This window comes from Malaya genurostris, chromosome 1 (genome assembly GCF_030247185.1).
Source record: "Malaya genurostris strain Urasoe2022 chromosome 1, Malgen_1.1, whole genome shotgun sequence".
Taxonomy (NCBI): Eukaryota; Metazoa; Arthropoda; class Insecta; order Diptera; family Culicidae; genus Malaya; species Malaya genurostris.
This window is the reverse complement of record NC_080570.1, coordinates 104,521,905-104,542,364: the sequence shown is the minus strand read 5'-3', so window position 1 is coordinate 104,542,364 and position 20,460 is coordinate 104,521,905.

The window sequence follows — 20,460 nt, the reverse complement described above, 5'->3', positions numbered from 1 at the left end:
TGAATCAAATTTTAACCAATCAAATTCAGAAAAACAACAAATATTTTAAGTGTTTTGAGATCGCTGGCTTTTCCGTGTGTAGCATCAGGTGACAAAAAAAGCCATGGAAAGATCCACTAGCTAGTGGATTCACGTAAAAATGGCGAGAATTGCAGAAGATTCCGGCGAAAATTGCAGATTTATTCCTGATTTCATTAACCAGATTCTTTTTGAACACTTTACCGGGATTCTTCACTTAACTGAAGCGTCTAATCGTTCTTTAAATTAATATGTTTGTGTTTTTTTGGAGAATCTCACGAAACAAATCGCAATATAGTGTTGTGGTAAATTAAAACTTGAACGTTCGCATTAAGAACTTGAACGTTACTCAAGAAGAAAATGCTCTTTCATATAAAGCAAGTGACTTTTCTTCAACTAAATAAAACTATCATTGCTGCTTTGATACAATTCTAAAAGTATCGCAGTTCGAGGTAAATTGGGATGAATTTTTCTCAGATATCCTAAATAGTATACGCTTGATACAAGAGTTCATCTACACCCAAGGGCAATCGAGCTACTTCTCACCGATCCTATGCATCGTCAGAACTTCTGAGAGAGAACTTAACAAACCGTCTTCTCCAACCAATGTATACGAAAGTAAGTGTGCTATTACTACCCTTGAATCCTTCGGCTGTAAAAATACAATAATAAGACATTGAAATCCCACAATAATAGCAACAACGGCGCCAAAACAATGGAAAATAGTGTAAATAGTGAACCACTACCCCTTCTTAATTCGCTAGACAGCAATGAGACGCTTTATCGAAAAAATTCATGATAAAAAATATTTGTGACTTTATCATATAGAAATGCTACGCAATGAAAACCGACTTTGAACCGACGGACCGTGGAGTCGCGTGCCATATATCATTTAAACCAGCTCATTTGTACACTTACGTTCTAAAGTCTTAATCAAAGGTTTTGGTGTCCCATATAAAATTCTTGAATTTCATCCGGACCTGAATTCCGGTTTCGGAATTACAGAATGATAAATATAAAATAAATGATAACATGTGCACTCAATTTTCTCAGAAATGGCTAAACCGATTTTCACAATTTTTTACCTGGAGCTGTTAGTGGAATGTATTCAACAGTTTCACTTTTTCTGTACCATTTAACTCCACTATTTCACTGTCACGTTATTACACTTTCACAAAGTCACTATACTTTAATGAAGCATAACAAACGTTACAATACAGATACGCGTATTTCGGAATGTTACTTACATTGGATGTAAGTAACATTCCGAAATACGCGTATCTGTATTGTAACGTTTGTTATGATTCATTAAAGTACAGTGACTTTGTGAAAGTGTAATAACGTGACAGTGAAATAGTGGAATTAAATGGTACAGAAAAAGTGAAAAAGGATTTTCACAAATTTAAACTCAAATAAAAGGTCCTAGAATCTCATATAACGTATCTCAGCAAACGATGGTACGTAGTTATGCCAACTGGACACTATTTTGGACTGGCATCTCAAGGCATTTCGAGCCAGTTGTCGTATCTTCGAGATCCGATCTGCTGCAAAGATTCGTAGTGTCTATAGAATCACATCACTAGCCATGCAATGGATCTGTACGCTAAGAATCAACTGTTATTTCTGTTGAAATTTTTTTGATGACAAAATATCTCGTAGGTATGTAACAAGTTTTGTAGAAAATCATGTTGGAATCCTTGGAAACAAGTTGACCCTTTCATTACCTAGTGATTGGTGTTAAAGTAAAAGGATGTAGAATACCGGGGACCAAAAAAACAAAATTAATTCCTAATTGAATACACAAAGACGGTTTCATATGTGATTTTCATCTGAATGAAATGATAATGAATCTGTATGGTTTAACAATTCAGATTACATTGGACACGATAATCACCTTCCCTTGCCATTCCATGCTAAACATACCAAAGAACACACGGCTATAAAGCACTTGTTGGATAAACATTTACTTTTAATTGTAATTTTTTCACACATGAATGAAAACACCACTCAATCCGTAAATAGCGCAAACTACGACACCAGTCCATTGCATCTGAGGCTGATGAGGACCGACTGACGATATTTACCTTTTGATTGCTCACAGCCATAGCCCGATTGTAGTTAGTAATTCATTTGCATTCAATTAGCGTACCTTCCACTCGTTCATTATTCAACGAGCTTTAACTAACGACTAATGGGACGCTGGGATGTTTCCATCGGAATGTTCCAAGCTCAATCAGGTGTAATTACAAAATCTGGTGACGCGGAAAGCCAATTCCCCGGGCGGAAAGCGATTCTTCGTGAACCACAAAAAAAACAACAGAAACTGCTAGGAAACGTCTGATTTCCGAAAAAAATGCTACCACTTATGGTTTACTACGGTTAACAAAACGTGTTTCAAAATTTTTGCTATCCAATCATCTGTGTATGATAAATTTAGAACATTTTTTTTTGTCCATTTTTACCTAGGGGACCAGTAGGATTAAATTACAAATTCCAAGCAAAGGAATGTAGCAAATAACTTTGAATCATTCGAGTGTTAGAATAGATATTAGCTAAATATGTATATCTAGGTCAGATGCTATTGGTACTGTTCTGGAACTGCGTCCACTACTGCCAAAATCGAAAATGCGTATGGACATAAAGAATTAGAATATAGGTTCGAGCCTTGTCTCTGTGCGAGTTTTTCTTCCAAATGCCACTTTTCTGTGACTTTGCATCTATTGTTTTTTTTTCAGTTTGTTTTCAGCTCAGACACTATGCTTAGCTCAGCTAAGTTGACCGCTCATGAGTTTCCCGTGATTGATCAGAAATCAGTTGAAATTGCATATTGAACCAAATGCATGATACTTGGAGAATCATAAATCATGCTCAACGTCCAACCTAAACTGACTTAGAACATGAACTGATCAATAATGAAGATGGCAGTGCAGTAAAACTTCATTCAATTCAATTGAAACTGAATGTGGAAAACATTGACGATCTCTCTAATGCAGTACACTTCATTCTCTGACACACACAATGTTTGCTGACGGCCCGATCGGGCAGCATTCAGTTCATTACTCGTTTCTCTTCAATCGAGGCTCAGTTTAACCACCGTCAGTTAATCTCTTGAAGTAACAAAATATCTCTTTCAAGAGTGTGAGAGCGGTCTTCAAATGAGGTTCATGTAAACATTCGAATTGGTTCAAGATAATAGATGAAAGGCAAACCAGATAGCTGAAATATCAATCACAGAATACACATAAATTAATTGTTTCCTCCTTCAGTTTTCATTTTTAATACTTTACTCCATTTATAATTCTATTCGTTCGAACTTGCTTGCTACCAAGAACGAAGGCAATGAAGGAGCTACACTACTTGGCACTCGAAACTGAGCAAGCAAAACTTTAAATGACTAGGTACGATTATTCAACTGACGATGAATTCCGGGAGCTTCACTTGAAAATGGCAGCAAAAATCAAATGAATTGGTATTGATATGCTGACAGTCAGCGGCCATAAATTTCATTTTCATCTTATATTATTCGATTGAAAATGAAATTTTACCGCACTGGAAGATGGCCACGCCCATGCAGATCAATGTGGGAAGGGAAGAAATGTTAGTTCAACAATTGAGAAATTCTCTACATCACCACAAATGTCACAGTAAAGGAGTGGTGTTGGTTGAGCAGGAAAATGATCAGGATTTTTACTTATTACTTAAAATATTATCATGTGTTTATTGCTCTGGGTAGCCGGCTACCGAGAATACGTTGCAATTTTATCGCATTTTGTATTAATATGTGCTTTCTACTAAAATAAGAAATTTCTTCCGAAACTCGTAAAACTCCGGACAGTCGACTGTCGAGAAGTTCGCTATCAATTCATATATTTAATTCATTGTGTTCTTTTTTGCAATATACTGTCGTAATACTGGCAAGATATCATTCGATCGTGATCAATCGAACAACAACGTCTTACGCGATACGAACTAATGTCGATTTATTTTGGTACTAAATTAATTAAAATTGTTCAGCAAAAAATCTATTTTCGGCTGTAGTTTTGTGTGTCTCATTTCTCGAATATACAATGTATGGAACACTTGTAGGGCTATCTTAATACTATTATTTTGCTGAAGTAAGTATGTTGATACGTTAAGGCGTTTAAGAGTTATGCAATGTTTTTAGTTTTTTCAAGGTATTTTTAAGACTAATTTAAATGAGTTAAAAGAAAAACACCCTCCCAATTATCTCTTGAATGTTTACTTATATTATGAACTTTCAGTAGCTGCATAGGATACATTTTTATCGATCTGGCATCTAATGAATTTTAATATTTGAAGGTTGACTAGTTTTTGATGAAAAAACAATCATAACTTTTTACTGGTAGCTCATATGAAAAAGCTTTACTCAGCAGAATTATTTATTTATATAACTCTTCTGAAGACAACTTTTCCATAGAACGATTCACAAAAAAGTTAGAATAAAAAAATCGATTTTTCGGGAGCCGCCCTACTCTTACCCGGGACAATTGATGTAACTCGGTCAAATGAAAAGCTAGAGAGGTGCTTTTTTTAGCAAAGTTGCTCAAAATAAAATTTCCTACAACTTTATTGTACAATAAAATCATTTTTGAGCTCAATTAAGAAAGTTAGATTTCATATTTCAATCTAAATAAGGACCACCCTAGTAATATTTCATATCAAAAGGAGCGCCATTTGATAACAAACACCTTTTGTGAAGACACCAACTACAAAAAACTAATATTTAATAGTGAAAATATTTTTGTCACGCTAATTTCCCGTTTCAAAGCATAGTGCAATGTAATCATGCTCAAAAAGTCTGTCACAGTCAAACATAACAACTGTCAAAGTATTGACTGTCGGCAGTCAAACTTGACTGTTGCAGTCATTTAACTGTGAATAGTGTAATCACATTGCCAGACCAAATATAAACTGCAGAAAAATTACTTGTCTGTGGCAGATAAACTGTGACAGATAAACTGGCTAGTCTGATCGTAGCTTAAGTCTGTTGAAGAAAATTTGCTGTGCTGTGTCTTTTGTAGTAATGTAGGTAGATCAAACTCAGGTAGTAACTGTTTATGTACTTCTTATGTTTGTTTTTTTTTGTGTGTAAGTAGCAACTTGAAAAGCCAGGAATATTTGTTGCCTTGGTTGATGAACTCTCAGGTCTTTATCGACGAACAAAAAGAGCTACTCAACTATCTTTTGAATCATGCTATTCCTTCTAAATTATATCTCGAACAAGTTATTATAGACGTAGAAACGGGTCTCAATAACTGTAATCTTCCTTTTTCACAAATTAATGACGCCATAACGATTGTAGCTGAAGTCATTAAAAACGTTCCAATAAAAGAACAACATTTTAAAGAGAAAGTATTAATAAAAGAATTGCGGGAAAAGAACGGCCCTTATAGAAAACAAAGAACCGGTCCTTTCCCAGACATTCTTGAACGAGTTGAAAAAACTCTGAATGATTTCAATCCCAACTTCGATATGAACCTTAACCACTTCAAGGCCACCAACCCCACATTACCTAAAATTAAAGGGTTAGCAAAAGTTCACAAAGCTGGTAATGAAATGAGGGAAATTATTTCTTCAGTGCCCAACATTGAAGAAGATGAAATAATGGTCTCCTTCGATATAACCGCTTTATTCCCAAGTGTACCGGTAAAATACTCTATCAACTTATTAGAAGATTGGTTACTTTAACAACATAGCAACAGTTTATGGAAAGGCAAAGTGAGAGCTTACCTAAACCTAGATCGCCTTTGTATGGATGTAAACTACTTCAAATTCAGATGCGAATTTTATAAATAATTGCAAGGTGCCCCGATGGGTAACCCGGCTTTTCATCATACGATTCATAGAATGCTAACACTGCCCCTATGACAGGATGCTGCAATTAAAGAGAAAAATTCATCTTCGATATTGGAAAGCTCAATGGTTATCCAGAGCGATCAATTCAAACAATCTTCGATAAAAAATTAAGATTATTGAAAAACAATCACTTACGACATTGACCAAACCAATAGAAAATTTAAAGAGAATTTCAATAGATTTCAACCCAGATATTGCACATCCGCTCAAATCCAAACTAAAAAGTTTGGTTTGGATGTAGTTTTCAGTAGTAAGAACTATCAATTGAAATCTGTATTAGGATCGACAAAAGATCATACAGAAAATATGAAAAAATCGGAATACCTTATGATCACTTCTATACACATTCTGTCAATTCTCGACGCATATCATACGATTAGTTGTTGTTTGGCGTCTATACAAAGAAGTTGAAAAATTTTCGTGTGGCGATTTTTATAATGGATGATTTCGGCTCGCCTTCGAAGCGCCATTCGGTCGATTGTTGTGCGGTTTCGACGTCATATTCATAGATCCACGCCTCATCACCAGTTATGATGCATTCGATGAATGTGGGGTCACTATTTGCGTTGGAAATCATCTCTTTGGCCACATCAACATGACGCTGTTTTTGAATGAAATTCAGCTTTTTTGGCACCAGCCGAGAAGCGACGCGTTTCAAACCCAAAACATCAGTTAAAATGTGTTCGGCTGATCCATAAGAGATGCCCAACAAATACAGCAATCTCTCTAATCGGTACAGAACGATTTTGCAACACGATTTGCTTTGCCGACTCAATGTTTTCTTCAGTAACAGATGTTGTTGGGCGGCCAGGGATCTCATCATGATCCAAGCTTGTACGACCACTTTTGAAGCGTTTATACCACTCGTATGCCAGTGTTTTTCCTAGACACGATTCAGCAAAGACCTTTTCTAACATTTTCAACGTTTCGGAACACTTAAATCCATTTGCAACACAAAATTTGATACACGCACGTTGTTCTAAATTTTCATCCATTATAAAAATCGCCACACGAAAATTTTTCAACTTCTTTGTATAGACGCCAAACAAAAACTTATCGTACGATATGCGTCAAAATTTTACAGTGTATAAAAGTGTTGCCAACGTTGAGAGAATAAAACTTTACCGATTGGACAAGCGCGGGAATTTTAAAATGAAAATTCCGGTTCTTTTTTGATCATAAGTTATATCACATCTCGTGTTCTCATTGCGAGAAAAAATATATTGGACAGACGACAAGGACTTTGGAAACTCGGTTTAAAAAGCACATTGCAGAAATAGCGAAAGCTTCTAAAGAAAGGGAAAGGGTTGACCATACCATTTCAAATCGAAAATAGCAGACCATGTATTTATCGATGATCATGAAATTTCTACAAATGACATACAAAATTTAAGACATATTTCCAACCCATGGAAATTAGACGTTGCGGAAAGTTTAGAAATATATAAAAAACAACCCAAGTTCGTTATTAAAGCACGACCAAGGCAACAAATATTCCTGGCTCTTCAAGTTGCTTCTCAAAACAAACATGCTTGCCCATCACGTTATACGTGTCCCCGTTTATTTAACGTTTATTCAATGACCTGATGAACAAATAAATTTCTTTAAAAGCGATATTCAGTCTTATTTTCAAATAGCCCAAAAATGGCTCTTCTGCGAAAAGCCCTTCTACAATTGATCGGGTTTTAGCTGATCTAATCGTAAACTTCAGTAAAGTTAATGGTATTTGCAAAAATTATTTTGGCACCGAATAATGTTACCATCATATTTTTTCTAAAGTGCCTGAAAAGCAAAACATCATCAATAGATACTGATGTGGTTTGATCGTGAAATTTCATCTACGCTGAAAATCGACCACATAATCTAAGTAAAACAGATAATCCGCTACTACAACGAATTGTACTACCAAACCTTTCCCCTTTCTATTGGAATAGTGAACAAATCATTTCGTATCAATCAGATGCAGATTGCAGTAAATTGAACTGAAAGCGAATAAATCCTCTTTCGGTATTGCCAAGGTGAAAATGAAAAAGTTATTCAAATCTGTTCTACTTTTCCCTATTACAAAAAGAAATTCACGAGAGCAAACTACTTCAATTAGTACGGAAGCGTGCTAAATCACTCGTGGAAAGTATTCCCCATTCAGTGAGAGCTCGGCATTCTCCGATTACTGTACGTCATTGCAAAGCTATCAATTAAATGGATTTCAATTTGGTTGGGTCAAACCCAAAGGGTGTCGACTGAGAGTGTGTGTCTAGGTGCTCTGAAGGATTTTCGTTTTCTTTGTCCACTTTTAATTTTCACTGATATTAATTTTCCTTCGTCAATAGCAATGGACAGATTTGCTTTTTCCTATAGCTTTTCTTTCATTTTTCAAGTTTTCAAAAGTACTCAGTGGGAAGAGCTCAAAGGAAAAAAAGGATGACCTGGAATGGATTTCAAAAGGCTGTTAATGTATTCCGCCTCATGACACCCGGCAAGATTTATGCAAATGATTTCACATAAAAATATTCGAGAGTAGAACTGCTAGCAACGGTGTCGGATGTTTTCTGGTGATATGAAGAAATATTACTGTCTAAAATTCAACGGTTCAAAAGTTTTTAGCAGAGCTATAATGTACCATAAGTTTGACAAATCTATGGAGAAAAAAAACTAATCACATCCTACCAGCCTACAAAACGAGCCCCGACCGCTTGGCATGATTTCGGCAAACCGGAAAAACGAACCATTTTGTAAGCATCCTCGTTGAAGCGAGAAGTGCCGGACCAACCATTCTAACCAACTACGCTTGTAAACTTGTAACGTTGGCCAGGGCGGATTTTGATATTTGCTCCCAATCAACCACCGGGTGATTAATGGCCACGGACACAAAGCACCGAATCACGTCTCCTAAAAGGGCAGTAACGGTTTGCCCGTGCCGGTGGATGCAAACAGAGCGGGACGCAAGACCGATAGGAATTCTAACCATGCCGCACGTTCCGGTTGCCAACCACAAGGAAGAGACTATTTGCATCCGGGCTGATGTCGGGTTGGGACGGAGAATGATTGCTCCTGCCAGCCAACGAATATCGTTTAGGATCAAAGGAACGGCAATATGGAAATTACTTGATTGAAAGCACCCTGCGGACTGGAGTCTTGGGACGACCGTAGCCGAACGGTGGTTTTGGCACATTGTTTCCGGTCCCATTTGACGCCCCTTACGTGCGGTCACGTATGCAAACCATGGGAATTTTTCTGTCAACGTGGTAACAACAGAGGTTTCGATTATCTGCCTCAGAGGCTGAACTGTGTCAATTGAGTATAAGCTGAATAACAAGTGCTTACAGATAACCTCGCCATATCTAATGTTTCTATTTGAACTAGAATCTGAAACTGTATAGGAAGTGTGCGTAGAAAATAGAATACAAAGAAATGTATGCTAGTCCAGAATGTTGACCTGTTATAATAAAAGATTTTTATATTGGCTAGTTAAATGCGTATTTTGAATTGTATTTTGTATAGGCCATCTTCATAACCAAAAAAGAAAATGTTCATCATCAGTTCACAATTTCTACTCTAGCCTAACTTTTGAGAAGAAAAAAAAAGGTAAAAATTACTGAGAAATTTTTAAAATATATACCTCTAAAACGATTCGTTTATTGATTTAGTGTTTTCGGTTAATGTAAGTCAGTCATTGATAAAAACACTCTTATTTTGAAAAACTCATTTTTGATCATCAACAAAGTCTTCTGCAAAAACAACACAACCAGTCTTTATCCTTGACCTTGAAATAAACGATTATTTTAGCGATAACTTTTTCGTTCTACTTTCTTGAAGCATTGTTTTCAGGCTTACAATAGGTAGTAGTCGCTGGAGGCTGTACCCGGTTCCCAATTCATGCAATTTGGCCATGGTTGTCGTTGTCAAGAGTGAACTTTGAGAATAAAGACTGTCCCAGCAGAAAGTACGCAAACACTTCGATTTCTATTAGACTACAATAACAGAATATTATTCTCAACATTTGCTACTTAGCCATTGTAGACTAACTGGCGCACCTTCTTGCGAACGTTCCTCATTAAATTCCGTACAGACTTCTTGGCGACAAGTTTTGAAACTTTTTTTCAATCTTTTTCGAACTATTGAATGGTTTCGGCTGCCGAGACATGTTTCCTAAGATGTGTCTTCGTTAATGCCGAAAATTCCTCAATTGGTCGAAGTTGTGGGCAATTTGGTGGATTCATGTCTTTTGGGACGAAAGTGACATTTTTGGTAGTATACCAATCTACCGTTGATTTCGAGCAGTGGCAAGAGGTAAGATCTCGCCAGGAAACAACAGGATCCTTGTGGCTTCGAATCATGGGTAGAAGTCGTTTTTCTAAACATTCCTTGATGTACATTTCGCTGTTCATTGAAGCAGTGGTGATGAAGGGTTTCGAAATCTTACCGCAGCTACAAAATGCTTGCCAGTCCATAGCTTTCTTACCAAAATTTTCGACTTCAATCGAAGTTTCGGACTGGTTTAACACTTGCCCTTCTCGCACCGTATAATATTGTGGTCCCGGCAAGGATTTGTAATCGAGTTTCACGTTGGTTTCGTCGTCCATGATTATGCAGATCAAATTTCCAGCAAGAATCGTATTGTACAGCTTTCTAACCCTCGGCCTGATCGATGCTTCTTGTTTCGGACTACGTTTTGGTTGTTTCTGCTTCTTATAGGTTCGAAGATTCACATCCTTTTTTGGTCACATCCCGAACTGAAACCTCCGTTTTTGCTCGAACGCCTTCAGTATACGTTTATGAAACTGAGGGTTAGCAGGACCTTTTTTTCGACCCGCTTTCGGATAATCCTCAAAGGTGTTATCCTCACCGAAATTTCTGATTGTATTTCGCAAGGGGTTTTCACTTACTCCTTCCATTTTTGCTATCTTTCTCAGTGACAGTCCGCGTTCAGTGCACCATTTGTACACAATTTTTCGACGTTGTTCTGCTGAAAGTCCACGCATTTTTAAACAAACTAACAAACAAACTGCACCAGTGGTTAGAGAAGAGTGTAAACATCAGGACGCAGCCATAAAAATTGACAGATTCTGAACCATTGCGAAATGGCAGCGGTTTTTGGTCGCGTCCATACTTTTTGGGACAGTTATTAGCTCCCTCCTTAAAATCGATTATATCAAAAACAGAATGGTGGATTTTTTATTTTTATCTTCTGCTATACTGTAATTGATAATAATTTATATTTATTGCATTCTACACTCCAAACAATTTTGAATTTTACAGGTGACTTAATCCCTCATACGATGTAATTCAATAAGACCTAATTTGTCGAATGACGGAAAATTTTATTTGTGTTGATTTAATGTTAGATGAGCTTGAATTTTACTGGTTTCGACTGTAACTTGCGTTCTGCTAGCAGGTTCGACTGTATAAATTTAAATGCACCATTTACCAGCCAAGCAGATGCATGCTTCTGTGGCTCAATTGATTAACAGACGTACAAGCGATTCAATGATTCTTGGTTCAAGTCGCGGTGGTTGCTATCAGTATTCTTTTTTTTTATTTCAATGAATTTCATGACATGGAGTTTTAGGCACAATATTAAATGTTCTTCCACGTAAATTTGCGTGAACTGCGACGCTCCATTTATGTGCATCTAATAAGATCTAAAATCACAGGGGCTTTTTTTCAAGTGTGTAGGCCAAGATGGAGAAATAATGAACAAAATATTCTAGTATTTTAAAAATTGATGGATATTGGAGAATCGTTGAAATATAAATATTTCTTTTTAATATAACCCAATTTATGAATGTGCGCAAAATTCCAAAAAAACGGGAAAATCGTTTTGCCAATTGAAATACCCTACATGTGAAAACACGAAGGTGCTACGTGTTCGAGTCACGTCTCTGCGGCAGCTTTTTCGCGAATTTCAATCTGTTTTCCTCGTTAATTATTGATCAATTTAAAAACTAGCACAATGCGGCTCTTTATCCTAACAGGACTAAAACAAATCGTTTAAAAAAAGTGTTAAATACTGCCATTCACATGATACAATTTTTAAGATCAGTTATTTTTTTATTTTCGATTTTTCAAAACTGAAACACAAAATTAAATTACTACCTTGATCAAAAAGTTCCCTGAATTTATTCAGAAAATTAAAAATTCAAAATTATTCAAATTAAAAATTCAATTATTCATCAAAATCGACACTGCCCCTTCAAAGTACTCCCCATCTACTGCAAAACATTTATTTTTGTGTGTTATATGTGTTTCACAAATTTAGATTCAAATGAAAGGTCTTGTGCCATTAAACAATTTTCTTGAATTTAATTTAAATCTGACTTCCGGTTTCGGAATTAAAAAGAAATATGTGCAAATTTATGATCACTCATTTTTCTAGGAAATTTCTTAACCGATTTTCGCAAACTGAAATTCTTTAAAAAGCTCCCGAAAAGTAGATCCAGATCCGATTCCCGGTATTATATTGCGAATCATGAAAATTTTCAATTTCATAAGTATTTTTTTCTCAAGCGATGACGACACTGCAAAATTCCTCTAGTTGGCAGATCTTGTTAGTTAGTGAATATATAAAACTACTTTGGGACTACTAGTCCCAGGTTTCCGCTTCCGAAAGCGCCGACAATAGTGAAGAAAAGCTCCAAAAACGGAACTCACTTCGATCACAGCTCTCATTGTCTTAAAATATACTGTGCAATTTAATCCAGATCCTACTTCTGGTTCCAAAATTATAGGGCAATGAGTGTCAAAACATTGAAATCGTCATTCAAAATGACGAAGCAAAACTGTTACGCGTCTGTACGAGCGGCTTTGCTCCGTTCGCAGCGTGCTTTGTTCAATTTAGTATAGCGTGCAGGGTTGCCACATTTAAATCTATATTTCTCAGATGAAAAAAAAATGTAAATTTGTAAATCTTTTATTCAATTTGTACCCACTTGTTAGTGTTATACAAAAACACTGATGATGATGCTGAGTAAAATTCTTCTAGATTTGGCTCAAAACTGATTTAATTCGTAGGCTATATTAGTTACGAACCGACTCCGGCTATACTGGTTCCAAGTTCCCAATTCCAGAAGTACCGGAAATAGTGGTCAAAAACTCTAAAACGAGACTCACTCAATTTTCTCAGAGATGATTTGATCGATTTCCGCAAATAGGATAAAATAAAAGTTCCTATAGTATCATAGGTTGCTGTTTAGTTTCATATTGGTCCGACGTCTGGTTCCCGATCTATAGGGTAAAGAGTGTTTAATCATTTAGTGCGACGATGCAAAATAAAGAAAAATTCTTATTAATTTGACATAACTGTTTACAATTTGAAAAGGTTGATACCCAAAAAAAGTTTCTTATTTTATTCAAGATTGAAACAAAAATTATTGCCGGAATTTTGTAGTGATATTTTCGGAAATATAAGTAATATGAAATAATACTCCTAATAGTCAATTTGATTTTTGATGTCAATGGCCTACCGCTTCTCTTGTCATTATTCACACACTCACGGACACTTTTGAAACGTTCATACCACTGGTAAATGACTGTTTTCTTTAGCGTATCGTTGCCGAAACACTCTTCTAATATTTGCAATGTCATCTCACCATTGAAACCGTTTTGAAATTTAATGCAAACTCGTTATTGCAAATTTATTTCCATTTTCAGAATTTTGGCATCCTAAAAAACAAACAGGAAAGTTTTTGATCAAGGTAGTATTTGATTTGAATGTCGTAGCTGATAATAAAAGAAGTTCATACCATTCTATGCACACTGGGTCAAGATTTCAGGATTAATATAGAGTATTCCATTATATCTAAGAATGATTTTAAAATAACAATACGAGCTTAATTTTTGAGCAAATCACATTTTTATTTAATTGTTCTGTTCTCTATTATACTCTACTTCAGTTCGACGTGATATTTCCGAGATCCATTTAATCGTAAGCCTAGAAACGGATTTTTTATCTTACGTCGTTCAATAGTGTATGCACATACAGTTTGCCTACAATTCGGGATACTTTTTTTGCTTTGACATTTTTCCGCAAATATGCGTTTGTCAAAGTTAAAAATAACAAAATAACAGATTTTTAAATTTGATTTATATTCATTTCAAATTGTTTTGAAACAATTTCTTCTCCCCGGTGAACGACCAAAATGGTTAAAGCCGGGGTAAACTGAATAATAAAAAAACAATGTCTCCCTTTAGCATCAAAAATAATCTCTGTTTGATTGGAATTAAAATTTAGGTCTAGCCAAACAAAAAATACATTTGTTCCGGTTGATTTTATTAATGCAATAATCTAAGTATTTATTGCATGCCAACCAAAGTTGAGTAGATGTTACCGGCTATATCTATGTTGATTCTATCCTGCTATAGGTTTATATCAAGAAAAAAATTGATTCAACCGCGAATAAACCAGAGCATTTTTTCAATGCGTGTAATATTCATGTGTAGATTGTATGCACAGTAGCTTGTCGTATAACTTACAGCCCCTTGAACTGACATATGCGGCTTATTTTTTCCCTTATCTGATTCTTGAAAATATTTAGTCCATTTCGTGCCTTTGTTCGATGGTACTGTAAGAGGTTCCCAACTTCTGGGCCACATCGCGTACGGAAGCATTCTTTTTTCAGATGAAAACTTGCACGATTTTATGGTCCATATTTACGTCCAGATGTTTCCTTGTCCTGGAAGGTAAACTTCTCTCCATACTTCAGAATCGCGTTGAAAATCCAATACTCCAATATTCACACCTTCCGTTTTCGCCAACTGACTCAGTGAATCGTTGGGCATAATGTATCATTTGTGCATCAAATGTAACGAAGCTTCAGACTCACAGATTTACATATTGAAATGTGAACAATTATACGCTCTAATCATCAGCTGTTGAAACGTCATCTGAAAATGACGAAGGTTCATCAAAATCGTGATTAGACTTTTTTAAACAAACTGTTCTTTATTTTTTCAAGATAATCAGATCTTATCAAAACTTTTACGAAATATTGTCCCACACGACTGGAGACAAGTCAGAGTTATCGCCATCCAAAAACCAGGGAAACCAGCCTCCGATCACAATTCGTATCGGCCGATTGCTATGCTTTCCTGTATCCGGAAATTGTTCGAAAAAATGATTCTGTTTCGTCTAGACAATTGGGTCGAAACTAATGGTTTACTTTCAGATACACAATTTGGTTTCCGCAGGGGCAAAGGAACGAACGATTGTCTTGCGTTGCTCTCAACCGAAATTCAAATGGCATTTGCTCGTAAAGAACAAATGGCGTCAGTTTTCCTAGACATCAAGGGGGCTTTTGATTCAGTTTCCATAAACATCCTATCTGAGAAGTTGCATCAGCATGGTCTTTCACCAATTTTGAATAACTTTTTGTATAATCTGTTGTCCGAGAAATACATGTATTTCGCGCATGGTGATTTGTCGACAATACGATTCAGTTACATGGGTCTTCCTCAGGGCTCATGCTTAAGCCCCCTTTTATACAACTTTTACGTGAACAACATTGATGAATGTATCAACACATCTTGCACGCTAAGACAACTTGCCGACGACAGCGTTGTGTCTATTATAGGACCCAAAGCTGCCGATCTCCAAGGACCATTACAAGATACCCTCGACAACTTATCATCATGGGCTCTTCAAATGGGTATCGAGTTCTCTACGGAGAAAACTGAGCTGGTTGTATTTTCGAGGAAGCGAGAACCAGCACAATTACAGCTTCAACTAGGGGGTGAAACCATAGCTCAGGCCTTCACATTTAAATATCTCGGGGTCTGGTTCGACTCCAAAGGCACCTGGGGATGTCACATTAGGTATCTGAAACAAAAATGCCAGCAGAGAATCAACTTTCTTCGTACAATAACCGGATCATGGTGGGGTGCCCACCCAGGAGACCTGATCAGGTTGTATCAAACAACGATATTGTCCGTGATGGAATACGGATGCTTCTGCTTCCGATCAGTGGCGAACACTCATTTCATCAAGCTGGAAAGAATTCAGTATCGTTGTTTGCGTATTGCCTTGGGTTGCATGCAATCGACTCATACGATGAGCCTCGAAGTGCTGGCAGGCGTTCTTCCACTGAAAAACCGGTTCTGGGATCTCTCATATCGTTTGCTCATTCGATGCGACATTTTGAATCCTCTGGTGATTGAAAACTTCGAAAGGTTAGTTGAGCTTAACTCTCAAACCCGTTTTATGTCCTTGTATTTTGATTACATGGCTCAGAATATTAATCCTTCTTCGTTTGTTTCCAACCGTGCTCATTTCTTGGATACTTCTGATTCTACTGTGTTTTTCGACACATCCATGAGAGAAGAAATTCGTGGAATTCCGGATCACGTGCGCCCTCAAGTGGCCCCAAATATTTTTTATAATAAATTTAGAACAGTCAACTGTGAAAAGGTGTTTTACACTGACGGATCAAACATCAACGAGTCCACAGGCTTCGGCATCTTCAATCAAAACATCACCGCTTCTTACAAACTCAGTGATCCGGCTTCAGTTTACGTCGCAGAATTAGCTGCTATTCAGTACACCCTCGAGATCATTGAAACCATGCCCAAAGACCATTACTTCATTGTCACGGACAGTCTAAGTTCAATAGAAGCTCTCCGGGCAATGAAGCCAGGAAAGTGTCCCCCATATTTCCTGGGGAAAATACGGGAACATTTGAGAACTTTATCTGAACGGTCTTATTTAATATCGTTAGTCTGGGTCCCTTCGCATTGTTCCATTCCGGGCAATGAAAAGGCAGACTTATTGGCTAAAGTGGGCGCATTGGAAGGTGATATTTATGAAAGACCAATCTGCTTCAATGAATTTTTCAGTATTTCTCGTCAGAAAACTCTCGAAAGTTGGCAAACTTCATGGACGAATGACGAACTGGGACGATGGCTACACTCCATTATCCCTAAGGTATCGACGAAACCTTGGTTCAAGGGGATGAACATGAGTCGTGATTTCATTCGCTTTATGTCACGGCTCATGTCAAATCACTATACATTCAACGCACATCTCCGGCGTATCGGGATCGTGGAGAACGGGCTCTGCACCTGTGGCGACGGTTATCAGGACATCGAGCATGTCGTGTGGTCGTGCGTAGAGTATCGTGACGCCAGGTCGAAGCTACTGGAATCCCTTAGGGCCCGAGGTAGACCGCCTGAGGTTCCGGTTCGGGATGTGTTGGCGAGTCGGGATAGTTTATATATGCTTCTCATATACCAGTACCTCAAACACATTGATATACAAGTGTAATGTGTTATTCCTCGCTCAGAAAATATAATCTCCACCTACAGGTTCGACACTAACATCCGCCCGATTCTCTCGATCCCCGTCCCTGTTCACCATCTTCATTGGAATTAACAAGATCTTTTTTTTTGTCACTAACTTTTTCGTTCCCCTTTCCCTGTTTTTTCACCATCTCGATGGCAACTAATTAGATCTCTGTCGTTTTCAAACATTTTGTTCCCACACCCCTTTTTTACCCCGTTTCCCACAATATTTACTTCTTTTTTTCATTCTCTTCCGTAACATCACCATCACCGGAAGACCGCTCCAGTCAATGACCAGCATGCGGGCCACCCGCCGGGCCTTCGTAGCCTGGGGGTGTTTCCCGCGGACCCTCACGGACCGAAGAATGCGGCCAACATAGAAAATTACCATCGCCATCTGGAATCATCTCATCCTAAATTCAATTCACCGGCCACTACCGATCGCCAGATACTATATTACATAATGATACTACTCTAGTTTTAAGTTAGACGATAATTAAGATTAGTAAATACCCTTGGCATCTTAGAGCTTAAGCAGTGTGCCTTAATATTATATTATATTATTGAATAAAAAAAAAAAAAAAAACTTTTACGAAAATAATATTACGATTTATAAACGGAAAACGTTATGTAATCTATGATATTCCAACGAAAATCGAAATCTAACCATTACATTCAAAATTGACACATCCTCAGCCACCGCGACGATGCAAACGGTTGGCAAATTTTCAAACAAAAGAATCTTTCTCGACGAAGCAATTCATCCTCGAGCTGGCTGGCGAAAAAGGCTGCGATCTTTTCCACTTCCCAGCCATTCCACCTTTGCCATAGTTGATGGTTTCAATTAAGTTACAAAAGATTGTTAATGGAGCTGAAAAAGGGCTGAAATATTATCCATCATGCTCCTGCACACTGCGTGGACTGCTTGGTTAGTCTTTGTCTATTATTCGGTACTGATGAAGATGAAGATGTACAATGACACTCTCCATCTGCTTCCTTTAGTGCTCTTAATGGGGCTACAGTGGCGTAACTGGTGGCAACGGTTGAAACACTTGATAATGATTTGTGTATAACTTTAATCCTTGCATAACTCAATCGAGACAATTTGATTTTTAAAGCATCCTTGATCTTTTTAAAGATACTTTTTTAGCTACTATTCTTTTTCCTGTTTCAGAATATCATAAAACTCAACAAAATGGTTCTCAACTGCCCTTCAGTCGACGGCCCCAACTACGTCAGTGGAGACCGCAGCGGTGATAAGTGTTCGTTAATTTTGCCACAATCGAGTGGCAGCTGTCGGAGCCCGGGCGGGAGATTTATGGCGATGGACATCGTGTCCAAGAAAAAAATCTGCTCGTCAGCACTTACCAATAAACGATGATATCAAAAGAACTTCCTATTATGAGCGTGTGAAACTTCGGCTGGTTTGATTAGAAAATTAATGGATGATCGTTCACTCGAATAAATGTTTATTTTATTCGTTAAAATATAACAAACTTTTAAACATTTTCCAAATATATTCCTGCGACCATTGCCGTTGAGGTTTGTTATTTAAAATTAACAATTATTCGAAAATATTGATCATCATGTGCCGCGACGTGTTATAAGAAATCATAGTCAAATGTAACAATGTGAATTTTAAGTACACTCAATTTTCTCTGAGATGACTGAACCGACTTTCACAAGCTTAGGTTCAAATGAAAGGTCTCGTATGCGACCAAGTATCTGAATTTTATTCAAATCTGACTTCCGGTGCCATGTGATATGTAAGAAGAAAAAAAATATGGGCTCTAACTTTTCTGAGGGATGGCTAAATCATTTTCACAAACTTGAATTCAAATGGCACGCCATATTCCTGAATTTTATCTTGATACGCCTTCAGGCTCCGAAATAACTGAGTAATTAGTGCAAAACTTTTGATTTTATGGATGCTTTTTTCATGAATGACCATGAAACGGACTGAAATTTCTTTGAAGATTGTTCATAAATCCCTCTAGTTTGTAGATCTTGTAGTAAAATGTCCAAATAATCTCACATCAATAACAGCTTTCCTCAGTTTACCGGTCTAAGAGTACCGCAAATAGTGGTCCTCTATTCTGAAACGGAATTCGTGAATTTTATTCGAACCCAACTTCCGGTTCCTGAATTGCGAGCAAATGAATACCTGAACTTTCAAACCTTCGTTCAATGATGGATTTTATCGTATCAAAGAACGCTCACTAGCAATTCTTCACACGATTCAATCAGTTCAATCAAAGAGAGACGGATATCATCGCAGCAACAAAAACCCGTCATGGCTCATTTAGCATAGAATAGACACCAGTGCGAGAGCGAATTTCTCTCGAAGACATTTCTGAGAATCAAAGGTTAGCACGCTACTGTGGGGATCCTCTCTGAAGCAACAAACGGTCGCTTATTCTCGTTTCGAGATCCGATTCTTTATAGGCAGGTGATAGTTGCGATAGAATCATTTTACTATTGCCGCTTATTCTAACTATGTGCATATAACCTTTGTATAAGTTGTGTCTAAGAAAATGTATGTGAATGCTCCACACAAGGGTTTTTAAATATTGCAACCTAGTATGAGAATCATCAAGTCGAATCATCGATTCGATTTTCTGCGATAATTGTCAACTTGCGATTCTCTCTATGGACATTCCACACAGCAACGATCATTATCAGACTGCAATTTTTTTTAAGGGCCGTGAAATACTCAGAATATGAAGTGGAACGAAGAAATATAGAAAAGTTCGCTCAAGATTCATGCATTGAGAGACACGAGTTCTTATAGCATCTTCTACCGGATTGAAAATGTTGTATACAATATAGATAAGGATCGAGCAGCTTCTGTCAAATTATCGGCAATCACCAACACTGCCTTCGTTTACAGCGACATGAATACATTTCCTTTTAGTTTCTATACGATGTCCGTTATTTTCTGAAACTTCAATTTTCAATAACGATAGAACGTTATGCATCATCGGTATTTGCACGAGTACGTTTAAATTCAGCATACCATAAATGATCCTAATAATGCTTATCAAGCCATATCTTTACACACACACAGTATTTTGTTACCTTTCTTATATAGAAAGGGGTCCATTGGAGTTCTAATTTAAATTTTATTTTATGTTAGACTCCTTTCTCTTCCATGAGTTCAACCAATAGACAGCTACCTTATATTGAATAAAAGTGATGAACAAACCTGAAATAGTTATAAGATCATGCACAAAATAGCAAATCGCTTGATAAACACAGTGTTTGGATTAACTAATGAATATCAACAAACTTATA